At 45.7% G+C, this 15,085-nt stretch overlaps 1 long non-coding RNA gene across 3 annotated transcripts in view; it reads right to left on the minus strand.

The window, feature by feature from the left end:
* Nucleotides 1-9,708: 9,708 nt before the first annotated feature.
* The window catches only part of LOC106004223, a 30,530-nt gene continuing 25,153 nt past the window's right edge, over nucleotides 9,709-15,085 (minus strand). For all 3 annotated transcript variants that reach the window (XR_006602436.1, XR_001177146.2, XR_001177147.2), the window contains exon 4: nucleotides 9,709-14,523. This is a non-coding gene — a long non-coding RNA (uncharacterized LOC106004223). The remainder of the gene's footprint in view (nucleotides 14,524-15,085) is intronic.

Below are 15,085 nucleotides of genomic sequence, written 5' to 3' on the forward strand. Positions count from 1 at the left end.
TATGCCAATTGGTGTTCAGCTCCATACCACTTTTTCTTAGAGTCCAGTCTGAGGGAGGGTTTATCCTTATGATTTCACTATCCCCAAAGCAGAAAAAAGGAAACATGTCTAACTATACGAAACAAACAGGGTTGCTGGAGGGGAGTTGGGTGGGTGATGGACATTAAGGAGGGCATTTAATGTAATGAGAGTTACATGCAACTGATGAATCACTAAATTCTACCCCTGAAAGTAATAATAAAGTGTATCTTAACTAAATTGAATTTAAATAAAGAATTTTCTGAAAAACTGATTGTTTTAAGTTACATTTGGGGAGTATTTGTCATGCAGCCATAGCTAACTAGAGCACTATTCAATCTTTACCCCCCAATAACTTTCTTCTCCAGGAACTTTTTCTGTAGTTAAGATGTACATTGACACTACCTCCACACAATGCCATTAGAGTGAGGATGAGCTCACCCACACTCAGGATACATGTCTTCCCATGAGTCTTGGGTTTGAGCTAGAGCATGGTGATGAGCAATGAAGAGGGAATGTCTCTCCCTCTCGGCTTTGTTCTCCTTCCTCTCTTTGCTCTGCTAATTCCCGTCCACCCTTCCTGACAATAGTGTCACATCTGTATTCCCAGCCATTGGCCCTGTGTTATTAGCAAGCATTCACTGAATAAATAAGTGAGATGCCATGAGGACCCAGCCAGCAGGAGCTGAACCTGGGAGTGCAGCAAGTTGCCACATACTGTTGTATCTCTACCAGGGCCTGATAGAGGGAAAAGTGGCATAAGTGAAGAACTCGGGCAAGCCCTGCATCTCTCTGAGCCCCACCATCACTCTGACCCTTTGGGGATACCATGTACATCCAGGGCCCATGGAGAGTTGACCCAGAGTGAATTCCTGAGGGCTCAATACCAAAGACCTTCCTTGAGAGATGGGCCTGTCCCAAGTCCCCAAGAATTCCAGAGCCTCCTGTGTCTGCTCTGCTGTCAGGGGTCTGGGCTCGTGTCTCTGTTTCTCCAACAGCAGTGGCCTCTGCACAACCCCTGATGCTGGGCTAAGCCACAGCAGGCAAAGCAGGAAGTGTCGGGTGGCTGAAAAGACAGATGGTAAACAAGGAAATCATTTCCTGCCTGGTAGTAATTTTAAAAAGCAGGGGAGAAAAGTGACAGAGGTTTTTGTAGATCAGAGCTTCACAAGGTGATATTGAGCAGGAAATTGAATAGTGTTAGAATGTGAGGGGTCTTCTGAGGCAGGGGGTGGGGGAGAAGAACAAAGGCCCTGAGGACAGGGCTTGTACACCTACACATGTGAGTGACAGAGAAAAGGTCAGAGTGGCTGGAGCAGTGAGATGGGCCTGGGGTGACAACAGGAAACAGGTGGGGAGGCAACAAGAAGCAGATCCAGTGGAGCCTCTAGGGAGTCCATGTAAGGCCAGAGAGTTAGGGCAGCCAGGGCAGGGCTGTCAGATATCATTCCAAGGGTTCTTCCAAACAGGATATGAGGGGGATGCTGGGTCCAAGGAGGAGACAGAATTCTCTGGCCAGCCCAATGGTGGGGCAGTGGACAAGGCATAGCTGGGTCTAGAATCCAGAATTTTGAACACAGAAGCAAAAATCTTTGCTGCAAGGCAAAAAGGACTAGGCAGGAAAGAGAGGGGTGAAGGGTACCAAGGCCTGTCCTCAGGGGTGGTCCCATGAAGAGGCATGCACCAAAGAGAAGAGCCACCATCTCCTGAAGAGCCCAACCCTCCTCCTAGGAGAGTTTGGCTTCCCTGCCACCAGACATGTAACTGGCAGCATCCCACAAATCATCACTGCTTTTGGACCCCACTTTTGCAACAGTACCCAGGTAAATGCAGATGTATACATGTCACAGGCCAAGGGATGTTAATCAACCCCATCCACCCCATTCCCTCAGAGAGCTATTAGATTCTATCTAACAGAGGATAGCCCAGCAGGACATGGTGAGGTCAATAATCACAAAATCATTTTCTTTTCTCATAATCACCTGGTACTCCTTATTTCCTCCAGGCACATGTGAGCTAGTCATGGCAGGACCTGGCACCTTGAGACCTCCAAAATCAGTCTCTAACACCAAGGAAAATTCCAGAACACCATGGTGTGCTTATTGTGTGCCTTAAAGTTTTCCCTTCATTCTGCACCCAGTAGTCCAGACAATCACTGATATACTACTTTGACATTCATGGAATGGGACTTCAGGTTGTATCAATTCAAAAAGTTCCTAGATGATACCGTGAGCATGGGAGGCCATGCAAGGCAATATGGTACAGTGCACTACAATAAAATACAGTAACTATACAGCTTTTAAGGAAAAATAGGACACACATTCAAATTCTGTGACTTAAGAAAGCTCCCCAATCTCTCTGATCTTCAGTTTATTCATGTGGAAAAGGAATAACAGAGCCTGCTTTGTGGGTGTCTGGGGAAATTAGATGAAATCATGGATGTGAAGCTCCAGCCCACCCTGCATAAGCGTGCAGATATTGGTCAGACGCCAGATGACAATCAGAACAGAAAAGATGGGCCCAAGTGAGCCTGAGTGAGTCAGACCCTTCAGGATATCTGCAATGCCACAGAGGACACCAGAATACAGCAGGGTCCACTTGCTACCCACTAACAACAGCAGCAGTATCTGGTGACCACAGTGAAAGATTCCCATTTGCCAATCATGGTCTAAATGTGCATGAATCAACTGTTTCCTCCAGTAACTCCATGAGGAGAGCACAGGTGACCACAGCTACAAAAGCTTACAGCTGAGGGGAGGAGTCAAGATGGCGGAGAAGTAGCAGGCTGAGACTACTTCAGCTACCAGGAGATCAGCTAGATAGCTTATCTAAAGATTGCAAACACCTGAAAATCCATTGGCAGATGGAAGAGAAAAAGAACAGCAATTCTGGAAACAGAAAAACAACCACTTTCTGAAAGGTAGGGCTGGCGGAGAAGTGAATCCAAAGCGACGGGAAGATAGACCCCGGGGTGGGGGGCCGGCTCCTGGCAAACGACAGAGCAACGGAGCACAAAATCAGGACTTTTAAAAGTCTGTTCCGCTGAGGGACATCGCTCCAGAGGCTAAACCGGGGAGAAGCCCACGCGGGGTCAGCGTGGCCTCAGGTCCCGCAGGGTCACAGAAGAATCGGGAGTGTCTGAGTGTCGCAGAGCTTGTGGGTACTGGAACGGGAAAGCTGGCTATAGAGACAGAGCCGACAGTAAGATCACACCTCGGTGTTACCTTGAACCGGTCCCAGGCTCGGTGAGCTCGGAGCGCGGCCGGAGGTCAGGCAGACGGGAGTTACTGGGCGCTGTTCTCTGAGGGCACACTGAGGAGTGGGGCCCCAGGCTCTTGGCTCCTGCGGGCCAGAGACCAGGAGGCCGCCATTTGTATTCCCATCCTCCGGAACTCTACGGAAAGTGCTCAGGGAACAAAAGCTCCTGAAAGCAAACCCAAGCGGATTACTCACCCCGGCCCCTGTAAGGGCGGTGCAATTCCGCCTGGGGCAAAGACACTTGAGAATCACTACACCAGGCCCCTCCCCCAGAAGATCAACAAGAAATCCAGCCAAGACCAAGATCACCTACCAAGGAGTGCGGTTTCAATACCAAGGAGAGCAGCAGAATTCCAGAGGAGGAGAAAGCAAAGCACGGAACTCATGGCTTTCTCCCTGTGATTTTTTTTAGTCTTGCAGTTAATTTAATTTTTTTCTTTTTCATTTTTTGTTTTTTTTTCCCGCCTTCTGGTAAATTTTTTTTTAACTTTTACCCTTTTCTTTTTTAACCTTTTTTAACTAGTTTATCTAATATATATATATTCTTTTTTATATTGTTCTTTATTCGTTTTCTTTTTTTAATTCTTTTCCTTTTTATTCTTTCTCCTCTTTTGAACCTCTTTTTATTCCCTTTCTCCCCCCTCACGATTTGGAATCACTTCTGATTTGGTTAAAGCATATTTTCATGGGGTTGTTGACACCCTTTTAGTATTTTACTTGCTCCTTCATATACTCTTATCTGGATAAAATGACAAGACGGAAAAATTCACCACAAAAAAAAGAACAAGAAGCAGTACCAAAGGCTAGTGACCTAATCAATACAGACATTGGTAATATGTCAGATCTAGAGTTCAGAAGGACAATTCTCAAGGTTCTAGCCGGGCTCGAAAAAGGCATGGAAGATATTAGAGAAACCCTCTCGGGAGATATAAAAGCCCTTCTGGAGAAATCAAAGAACTAAAATCTAACCAAGTTGAAGCCAAAAAAGCTATTAATGAGGTGCAAACAAAAATGGAGGCTCTCACTGCTAGGATAAATGAGGCAGAAGAAAGAATTACTGATATAGAAGACCAAATGACAGAGAATAAAGAAGCTGAGCAAAAGAGGGACAAACAGCTACTGGACCATGAGGGGAGAATTCGAGAGAGAAGTGAAACCATAAGACGAAACAACATTAGAATAATTGGGATTCCAGAAGAAGAAGAAAGAGATAGGGGAGCAGAAGGTATACTGGAGAGAATTATTGGGGAGATTTTCCCCAATATGGCAAAGGGAACGAGCATGAAAATTCAGGAGGTTCAGAGAACGCCCCTCAAAATCAATAAGAATAGGCCCACACCCCGTCACCTAATAGTAAAATTTACAAGTCTCAGTGACAAAGAGAAAATCCTGAAAGCAGCCTGGGAAAAGAAGTCTGTAACATACAAGGGTAAAAATATTAGATTGGCAGCTGACTTATCCACAGAGACCTGGCAGGCCAGAAAGAGCTGGCATGATATTTTCAGAGCACTAAATGAGAAAAACATGCAGCCCAGAATACTATATCCAGCTAGGCTATCATTGAAAATAGAAGGAGAGATTAAAAGCTTCCAGGACAAACAAAAACTGAAAGAATTTGCAAACACCAAACCAGCACTACAGGAAATCTTGAAAGGGGTCCTCTAAGCAAAGAGAGAGCCTACAAGTGGTAGATCAGAAAGGAACAGAGACGATATACAGTAACAGTCACCTTATAGGCAATACAATGGCACTAAATTCATATCTCTCAATAGTTACCCTGAATGTTAATGGGCTAAATGCCCCTGTCAAAAGACACAGGGTATCAGAATGGATAAAAAAACAAAACCCACCTATATGTTGCCTCCAAGAAACTCATTTTAAGCCCAAAGACACCTCCAGATTTAAAGTGAGGGGGTGGAAAAGAATTTACCATGCTAATGGACATCAGAAGAAAGCAGGAGTGGCAATCCTTATATCAGATCAATTAGATTTTAAGCCAACGACTGTAATAAGAGATGAGGAAGGACACTATATCATACTCAAAGGGTCTGTCCAACAAGAAGATCTAACAATTTTAAATATCTATGCCCCTAACGTGGGAGCAGCCAACTATATAAACCAATTAGTAACAAAATCAAAGAAACACATCAACAACAATACAATAATAGTAGGGAACTTTAACACTCCCCTCACTGAAATGGACAGATCATCCAAGCAAAAGATCAGCAAGGAAATAAAGGCCTTAAACGACAACTGGACCAGATGGACATCACAGTTATATTCAGAACATTTCATCCCAAAGCAACAGAATACACATTCTTCTCTAGTGCACATGGAACATTCTCCAGAATAGATCACATCCTCGGTCCTAAAGCAGGACTCAACCGGTATCAAAAGATTGGGATCATTCCCTGCATATTTTCAGACCACAATGCTCTAAAGCTAGAACTCAACCACAAAAGGAAGTTTGGAAAGAACCCAAATACATGGAGACTAAACAGTATCCTTCTAAAGAATGAATGGGTCAACCGGGAAATTAAAGAAGAATTGAAAAAAATCATGGAAACAAATGATAATGAAAATACAACGGTTCAAAATCTGTGGGACACAACAAAGGCAGTCCTGAGAGGAAAATATATAGCGGTACAAGTCTTTCTCAAGAAACAAGAAAGGTCTCAGGTACACAACCTAACCCTACACCTAAAGGAGCTGGAGAAAGAACAAGAAAGAAACCCTAAGCCCAGCAGGAGAAGAGAAATCATAAAGATCAGAGCAGAAATCAATGAAATAGAAACCAAAAAAACAATAGAACAAATCAACGAAAGTAGGAGCTGGTTCTTTGAAAGAATGAATAAAATTGATAAACCCCTGGCCCGACTTATCAAAAAAAAGAGAAAGGACCCAAATAAATAAAATCATGAATGAAAGAGGAGAGATCACAACTAACACCAAACAAATACAAACTATTATAAGAACATACTATGAGCAACTCTACGCCAACAAATTTGACAATCTGGAAGAAATGGATGAATTCCTAGAAACATATAAACTACCACAACTGAACCAGGAAGAAATAGAAAGCCTGAAGAGACCCATAACCAGTAAGGAGATTGAAACAGTCATTAAAAATCTCCAAACAAACAAAAGCCCAGGGCCAGACGGCTTCCCGGGGGAATTCTACCAAACATTTAAAGAAGAACTAATTCCTATTCTCCTGAAACTGTTCCAAAAAATAGAAATGGAAGGAAAACTTTCAAATTCATTTTATGAGGCCAGCATCACCTTGATCCCAGAACCAGACAAGGATCCCATCAAAAAAGAGAGCTATAGACCAATATCCTTGATGAACACAGATACGAAAATACTCAACAAAATACTAGCCAATAGGATTCAACAGTACATTAAAAGGATTATTCACCACCACCAAGTGGGATTTATTCCAAGCTGCAAGGCTGGTTCAACATCCGCAAATCAGTCAATGTGATACAATACATCAATAAAAGAAAGAACAAGAACCATATGATACTCTCAATAGATGCTGAAAAAGCATTTGACAAAGTACAGCATCCCTTCCTGATCAAAACTCTTCAAAGTATAGGGATAGAGGGCACATACCTCAATATCATCAAAGCCATCTATGAAAAAACCACCACAAATATCATTCTCAATGGAGAAAAACTGAAAGCTTTTCCGCTAAGGTCAGGAGCACAGCAGGGATGTCCATTATCACCACTGCTATTCAACATTGTACTAGAGGTCCTAGCCTCAGCAATCAGACAACAAATGGAAATTAAAGGCATCCAAATTGGCAAAGAAGAAGTCAAATTATCACTCTTCGCAGATGATATGATACTATATGTGGAAAACCCAAAAGACTCCACTCCAAAACTGCTAGAACTTGTACAGGAATTCAGTAAAGTGTCAGGATATAAAATCGATGCACAGAAATCAGTTGCATTTCTCTACACCAATAACAAGACAGAAGAAACAGAAATTAAGGAGTCAATCCCATTTACAATTGCACCCAAAACCATAAGATACCTAGGAATAAATCTAACCAAAGAGGCACAGAATCTATACTCAGAAAACTATTAAGTACTCATGAAAGAAATTGAGGAAGACACAGAGAAATGGAAAAATGTTCCATGCTCCTGGATTGGAAGAATAAATATTGTGAAAATGTCTATGCTACCTAAAGCAAAATACATATTTAATGCAATTCTTATCAAAGTACCATCCATCTTTTTCAAAGAAATGGAACAAATAATTCTAAAATTTATATGGAACCAGAAAAGACCTCCAATAGCCAAAGGGATATTGAAAAAGAAAGCCAAAGTTGGTGGCATCACAATTCCGGACTTCAAGCTCTATTACAAAGCTGTCATCATCAAGACAGCATGGTACTGGCACAAAAACAGACACATGAATCAATGGAACAGAATAGAGAGCCCAGAAATAGACCCTCAACTCTACAGTCAACTAATCTTCGACAAAGCAGGAAAGACTGTCCAATGGAAAAAAGACAGCCTCTTCAATAAATGGTGCTGGGAAAATTGGACAGCCACATGCAGATAAATGAAATTGGACCATTTCCTTACACCACACACAAAAATAGACTCAAAATGGATGAAGGACCTCAATGTGCGAAAGGAATCCATCAAAATCCTTGAGGAGAACACAGGCAGCAACCTCTTCGACCTCAACCGCAGCAACATCTTCCTAGGAACAACGCCAAAGGCAAGGGAAGCAAGGGCAAAAATGAACTATTGGGATTTCATCAAGATCAAAAGCTTTTGCACAGCAAAGGAAACAGTTAACAAAATCAAAGGACAACTGACAGAATGGGAGAAGATATTTGCAAACGACATATCAGATAAAGGACTAGTGTCCAGAATCTATAAAGAACTTAGCAAACTCAACACCCAAAGAACAAATAATCCAATCAAGAAATGGGCAGAGGACATGAACAGACATTTCTGCAAAGAAGACATCCAGATGGCCAACAGACACATGAAAAAGTGCTCCATGTCACTCGGCATCAGGGAAATACAAATCAAAACCACAATGAGATATGACCTCACACCAGTCAGAATGGCTAAAATCAATAAGTCAGGAAATGACAGATGCTGGCAAGGATGCGGAGAAAGGGGAACCCTCCTACACTGTTGGTGGGAATGCAAGCTGGTGCAGCCACTCTGGAAAACAGCATGGAGGTTCCTCAAAATGTTGAAAATAGAACTGCCCTATGACCCAGCAATTGCACTACTGAGTATTTACCCTAAAGATACAAACATAGTGATCCAAAGGGGCACATGCACCCGAATGTTTATAGCAGCAATGTCCACAATAGCCAAACTATGGAAAGAACCTAGATGTCCATCAACAGATGAATGGATCAAGAAGATGTGGTATATATACACAATGGAATACTATGCAGCCATCAAAAGAAATGAAATCTTGCCATTTGCGACAACATGGATGGAACTAGAGCGTATCATGCTTAGCGAAATAAGTCAAGCAGAGAAAGACAACTATCATATGATCTCCCTGATATGAGGAAGTGGTGATGCAACATGGGGGCTTAAGTGGGTACGAGAAGAATCAATGAAAGAAGATGGGATTGGGAGGGAGACAAACCATAAGTGACTCTTAATCTCACAAAACAAACTGAGGGTTGCTGGGGGGAGGGGGTTTGGGAGAAGGGGGTGGGATTATGGACATTGGGGAGGGTATGTGCTTTGGTGAGTGCTGTGAATTGTGTAAACCTGGTGATTCACAGACCTGTACCCCTGGGGATAAAAATATATGTTTATAAAAGATAAAAATTTAAAAAAAAAAAAAGCTTACAGTTGTGGCTCTGGCTTGGAGCTCTGTGTCCAGGCATGGAGGCCTTACAATGCAGCTCAGTGCCCTGTGGAGACTTACCCTTTGGGGCTGAGGCAGCAGCCTGGTTCTCTGCTCCCTGGACACCAGCAGTCTCTTGAATGGCACTGAGACCCAAGGGTCAGCCTGGCATTGGCTAAACTCTGATTTGCCTCTCACACTGGAGCACCAGGGCCTGACACAGAACTTTCCATCCCTTGCTTCCTCTGTCAGATGAAGACAGGAATAGCCTGGTACTGCAAGGTTCCCTGGAGAATATCCTTGGGATAACATGGACAAAAGGTGCCTAGCAGCCTCCTGGTGATCCTTGGGCCCCCACCCTTCAGAGCACACCTCTGGCCATCCAGTTGCTCTGGCTGGACATTGGAACAGCCTGGACCCTCCATCTCCACTGAGCATCCCAACCCCCACCCCCAGGGAGCACCCCTGCCCACCCACCTGAAGATGAGAGCTCACCCTACCTGTACAGACACCCTGCACACTGCTGTCCATACTTACCGGGAACAGGCCATTTACCACGGTGGCAAGAATGTTTCAGAGTCAAGCAGCCCTCCTTCAACAATATTTATTAGTCTGTCACAAGGTGATACAAAAATATTCACAAATATAAAAGGGCCTGTCTCCTGATGCCTATATTTTATATTAAGCTATGAATGTGAACACATTGGCAACCCAGAAAAATGATTCTGACATGATCATCAAACTCATGAAACAATTTTTTCCACATTTATCCACAGATGGAACCTCAAAGGTCCTCTAACAGAGGTTCCTTACAGTTCTCTAATCCCAACCTGTGGCTGTCTACACCCTTATGTTGTGCCTGCCCCAAGAGGGGTCTCCCTAACTCTGTCAGTCCATTACTCTGTGGGGCTATGGGAAATGAGGGCGTGGGAAAATGAGAAGTCAGAGAAAGCCAGCACAGACTGAGAGCACCAGACTTCTGCACTCCAGGTCCTTCTGCAGATGCCGTGATGCTTGTTTGCTGTCCCCGTGGTGCACAGAAGCCATGTGGGAGAAGTGACATTCACAGCATTCTGCCAAAGAACAAGTTGGCAGCCTTGCTGTGAGGTCCTCAGTGCTCCCAGGCACTTCATATGTGGACTTCTTTTCAAAATGAAGTCTGAAAAGGAAACAGCGCATATGAAACAGGATAAATGGTTTGGGTCTGCGTAAAATGGGCATGGGGGCTCAGAAGCCAGCCCCATCTGCTTTCCCTGCCCCCTCCCTGCTTGTATGGGAACCAGTAAGGCCCAGTACCAAGGCAGAACTCTGCAGATGAAGGCTCTTCTGTGGAGCCTACAGAACCGTCTGGGCAGAACTGTCTGGGCTCCGTGCAATGTGCAGCGTGATGAGGCCTGTTCCAGGAAAGGCAGGCTTATTCTCTCATGGGATACTGCAGGGGCAGTACCATCCACGGGGACTCACAGGAGCACTGCCAGACTTTTACTCCCTGGACACTGTGGCCAGCACCAAGATCACCCTCTCTGCAGACCTGCTCCTGCGGGACCCAGCACACCTCAGATATCTGTCACTGCCCAGCCCCTGTCCAGTCCATGTCACTGAGGCCTGCTAGCACCACAGACACAGACCAGAAATCCCATGCCTGGCTCAGAGAGGTACATTCTGACTGAGGATTATTAAAACAGAAATGCCAACCCCCATCACAATTTCTTCATAATCTATGAATTCAGTTCATCTTCTTGCTCTCTCCCATCCCTCATCATTACAACCCCAACCTGTGAGAAGAGGAACAGGTGATCAGAGGGACAGTAGAGGCTGTGCTGCCAGTGTGGCAAGGTCTTAACATCAGGGGCTCCTATTCCTGGTGACGCAGGATGCCTAATGCCTATATTTTATATTAAGCTATGAATGTGAATACATTTGGCAACCCAGAAAAATGATTCTGACATGATCATCAAACTCATGAAAACCATGGCCAGGGCCTCGCCTGACCTCCGGGAGTCTCCTCCAGGCTTAGCCTCAGTTACCCAGACAAACAGCTGCTTAACAAACCCCGTACAAAGAGGAAGAGGAAATGAGCAAAGGTAATGGAGCCAGGGCCTTGCCGGCAGTCTCTGTGACTCCGTGAGGCCAGGAAATGCAAAGTTCTGCTATCTCATGCCGGACCCTGGCGAAATGTCAGCTCATGATCCCACACTCCAGGAGCCACTGCTGACACAGCCTGCAAGAACCCCTTGGTTGCAAATGAATTCCAGGCATTTTCCTTTTTTTTTTTTTTTTTTTTTGCCAGAGGAAAGTTCCTAGATAGGACCTGTGGTATGTGCTTTGTGTGTGGACCCTCTCATGCTGGATCCATCTTATTTTCTCTGCACCTACATGTCTTGTTCACTTGTTTGGTATCACCCATGTTGGAAGTGCCTCTCTGGAAGGCATCTTGGATCTTTCCAGTACACGGGAAGAGGCACACCCTGCAGCTAAAGGATGGAGGAACAGTGTTGTGGGCAGGGCTCCTTCCCTGCAGCCCTACAGGTGCCCCAAGTTTGTCATGTCTCCTACCTGGGGACATCTATCCCATGTGCCGAGGGTCTCGTCTGGTTGCACAGGGCTGAGCCTAGGGTGCAGGAAGATCTGAAGGCTGCCAGGAAAGCAGCAACTGGATTTGCTCTATGGCAGGACTGAGCAAAAAAAGAACGGCCACGTGAAAGTCCCAGCAGAGGTATTCCAGCAAAGATAGATCTCCCCAAGCAGATCTGACTTCCTCTCAGATGAGGCAGCTGGGCCAGGAAGGGCTGACACCTCTCCATGGCTCACCACATGTTGTGTCCCAGGGTCAACAGCCAGAACCTCCCTGTACAGGACCCTGCACAGGTCAGGGCCATGATGGGGGAATCTGGCCTCCAGTTCTGTGCTGCTGCGAGTCCGGCAGTCACCCACTTCTCATGGCCCCACCTATGCATTCAAGGAAAGTACAATAACACCCACCCACATCCTGACTTAGTAGTAAATCAGGTAATGTCCCTACTGCAATCCCCAGAACTCTGTGGGAACTCAGCAAATGCCATTCCTCCTCTCTGACACTGGGATGTCTCCCCAGCTAACACCACTCCTGTGATCTGAGTTTGGCCACATTTGGCTCAATCATTCATTAAAGTATGATTTATTTCCACAGAAAAGGAATCAGAGGTCAACGTATATGGGAGCCAAATAAGATTATTTCTTTGCAACCCCACTTCTCTGCATGTCTGTTTGCCTGTGTGGGTGTGTGTCTAACCATGCGCACACACATGAGGCAAATGGCATGCACAAAACCTAAGCATGTGTTTGGTTTCAAGGCACCCATCTCCGTGTCAATGTGTGTGCATATGACCCACATGTATGCCATACATTTATATAGGTGCTGCTGTGCCTTGCTCCATTAACATTTGGACCCTACCTCTGTACTAAGGGCTGGTTTCTTCAGTGGAAGAACTGGTTCATGGTCCTGTTCCCATGCCAGAAGACCTGGTTCCTGGAGGTGTCAAAGCTGGCTGAGACAATGCCCCTCAAATCCCAAAGGCCAGTCACAACTAGACAGGTGCATGTGGTGGCCTCACCTGGACACTGTCCAGGGGGGAGGCCAAGTAAAAAGTGGCCCTGCTGGAACCATAACGCATCCCCAGGTAGCAGGAGGTGAGCCAAGCTCCGCCTCTAATAGCAGAAGTACCAGCACATGAGATCAAGTGCCATGAAAACTCTTGGCAGCTGCAGCATCCCTGGGAACTGCCAAAGGACCATGGAAGTGATGCAGGGCAGGTCCTATGCAAAGGATACTCAAGACAGTGGTGTGAGACCAACCCTGGCCCACCATCTCTCACTGTATGAGTCCAGGCAAGAGGCCGCATGCCTGAGCCTCAGCTGTAAGGACACCAGGAGCAAGAGGGTGCATGAGGAACGCTGGGCCCTTGGCAGACCCTGACAAAGCCACTGCCTTCCATTTCTCCCTGCCTCCTGAAGGAGACTTGACCACCTGTGAGTCCAGACCACAGGCACAAGGGCCTCCAGAGGTAACCCAGTGCTGATGTTCAGGGTCCTTCCCCAGATTGCTTAGCAGCTTGGAGGAGTCTGGGCAAAATGGGCCAGTAGGATGAAAATGGTCCTAGGAGTCAAATCTGGCTTTACATCTGCCACGTTGGCAGGCATATGACCTTGATCAAATTATCCAATCCTCTGTGCCTGTTCTGTCAGCATAAAATGTGGTGCAACAAACAAGATTTTCCAAAAATAACCCTAGGGCTCTCTCCAGGTTTCCCGAACAATGAGCCAGGTGGGAGCAATCCCAGTGGTAGAGGATAGGCCAAGCTCATCTTCTTGCCAGACCACAGTCTTCAGGTGCTGGGCAGCTCCTACAAACAGCTGGCCTCCCAAAGCCAGACCACTCAGAGCCAGACATGTCTGCTTATGCCCACCAAGAACGCTGCTGTCACACTTGTCCCACAGAAGGAATATCAGCAAGGCAGGGCTTCCTCCACTGGAACAAATCAGCATCCTGGCCTTAGCACCTACCACAGTGGAAAGATAAGGGGATCAGGAAACACGTGCCTTCTCTTCTCTGGCTTCTCTTCTCTTCTCAGCCATGAATGCTCCCAGCAAGATGTATTCCTTAATGTCTGTGGAGTAACATCATGAAACTGGCCCTGACCCAGGCATGTGGGCTCTGCAGTGAGAGCAGAGTGTGCTGGGCAGCACACAGTAACAGACAGGGCAGGTCCCCACAGCAAGGCTAGGCTCCGTCATTCAGTCAACAAATGCTCCTGCAGCACCTCTGATGTTCCAGGTGTGTCAAGGGCAGGTGACAGGGCAAGACATGGAGCAGACTTACACTTGGCCCTCATCATGGGGCTTACACTCTAGTGAGATGGAACAGGCAGTAAGCACACAGATTAAGTGCGTTAGATCAACTTAAGTTCTTAGGGTAAAAAACACAGTGGGAAATGCCTGCACAGCAAATGTTAATATCTATCTATCATTAAGGACTTATCTCAGTGAAATAATATTTGGGGGAGTCCTTCATTTGCCACTGGGGTGCATGTCCTACTGGCCAGAGTAGCTTCTCACCTATAGAATTGGGGAAAGTGGGACTTCACCTAACACAGATGGCCTGACTCTACACTCAAATGCCAGAGTGACTTTCTCAGAAGGATCCTCTAATTTGGTAGCCCAGTGAGGCAGTCTGATGTCCTAGTCATTTCCGTTCCCATTTGTAAATCAGCATGCTAAACGGTGCTGCTTTGGTGAGCTGGCGAAAAATGCGCTGGAAATATATTCTCCCCCACACACAGAATGTTGATTTACTGTTTCAATTAATCTTAATTCCTCCTCTTCCACAATTTAGGTGGCTGCTTCTTGCACAAGTCATCTTTAGAGCTTAAATGAGCACAAGCATAAACATCAGTTAATTTATCTATTTTCGCTGTAGACAATTTCATATCCCTGAAGTGTCTCTCAATCCCCTTTATGGGCTAGCAGACAGGCTCCCCAGCCAACACCTGGGGTGATGGTCCCTCACTGCATGGCCAACAAGGGTATCCATCATTTGTATCTTACCTTCTTTGAGAGGCCATAATTCAGATACCCAGTTAAAAGAAAAACAGGCACTTCCTCCACTGAAGAGAGTGTTGAGCCCGGGCAACCAGGAAATGGGACAGGAAGAGTTAGAGAGAACCTTACAGAGGAGCAGAGAGCCAACAGCCAGCAGCTGTGCCTGAAGTGGTCATGCCACACTCAGCATGGAAGTTTCATGTGCACAGACACAGCTGACCCTTCCTCAGCACAAGGACTTGTTTTGTATTCTTGAAGAAAGCATTTGAAACACCTACCTTAACCACTTTCTGGATCCTGGGGGAAACATGAGCCAGGGCAGTCCGTGTAAGTTAATGAAGAGAGCCCTATGGCCCATTTCCCACTTGGTGGGGACAGCTAGGAGGCT

This window comes from Mustela putorius, unplaced genomic scaffold (assembly GCF_011764305.1).
Source record: "Mustela putorius furo isolate JIRA1106 unplaced genomic scaffold, ASM1176430v1.1 tig00003867_pilon_pilon_pilon, whole genome shotgun sequence".
Classification (NCBI taxonomy): Eukaryota; Metazoa; Chordata; class Mammalia; order Carnivora; family Mustelidae; genus Mustela; species Mustela putorius.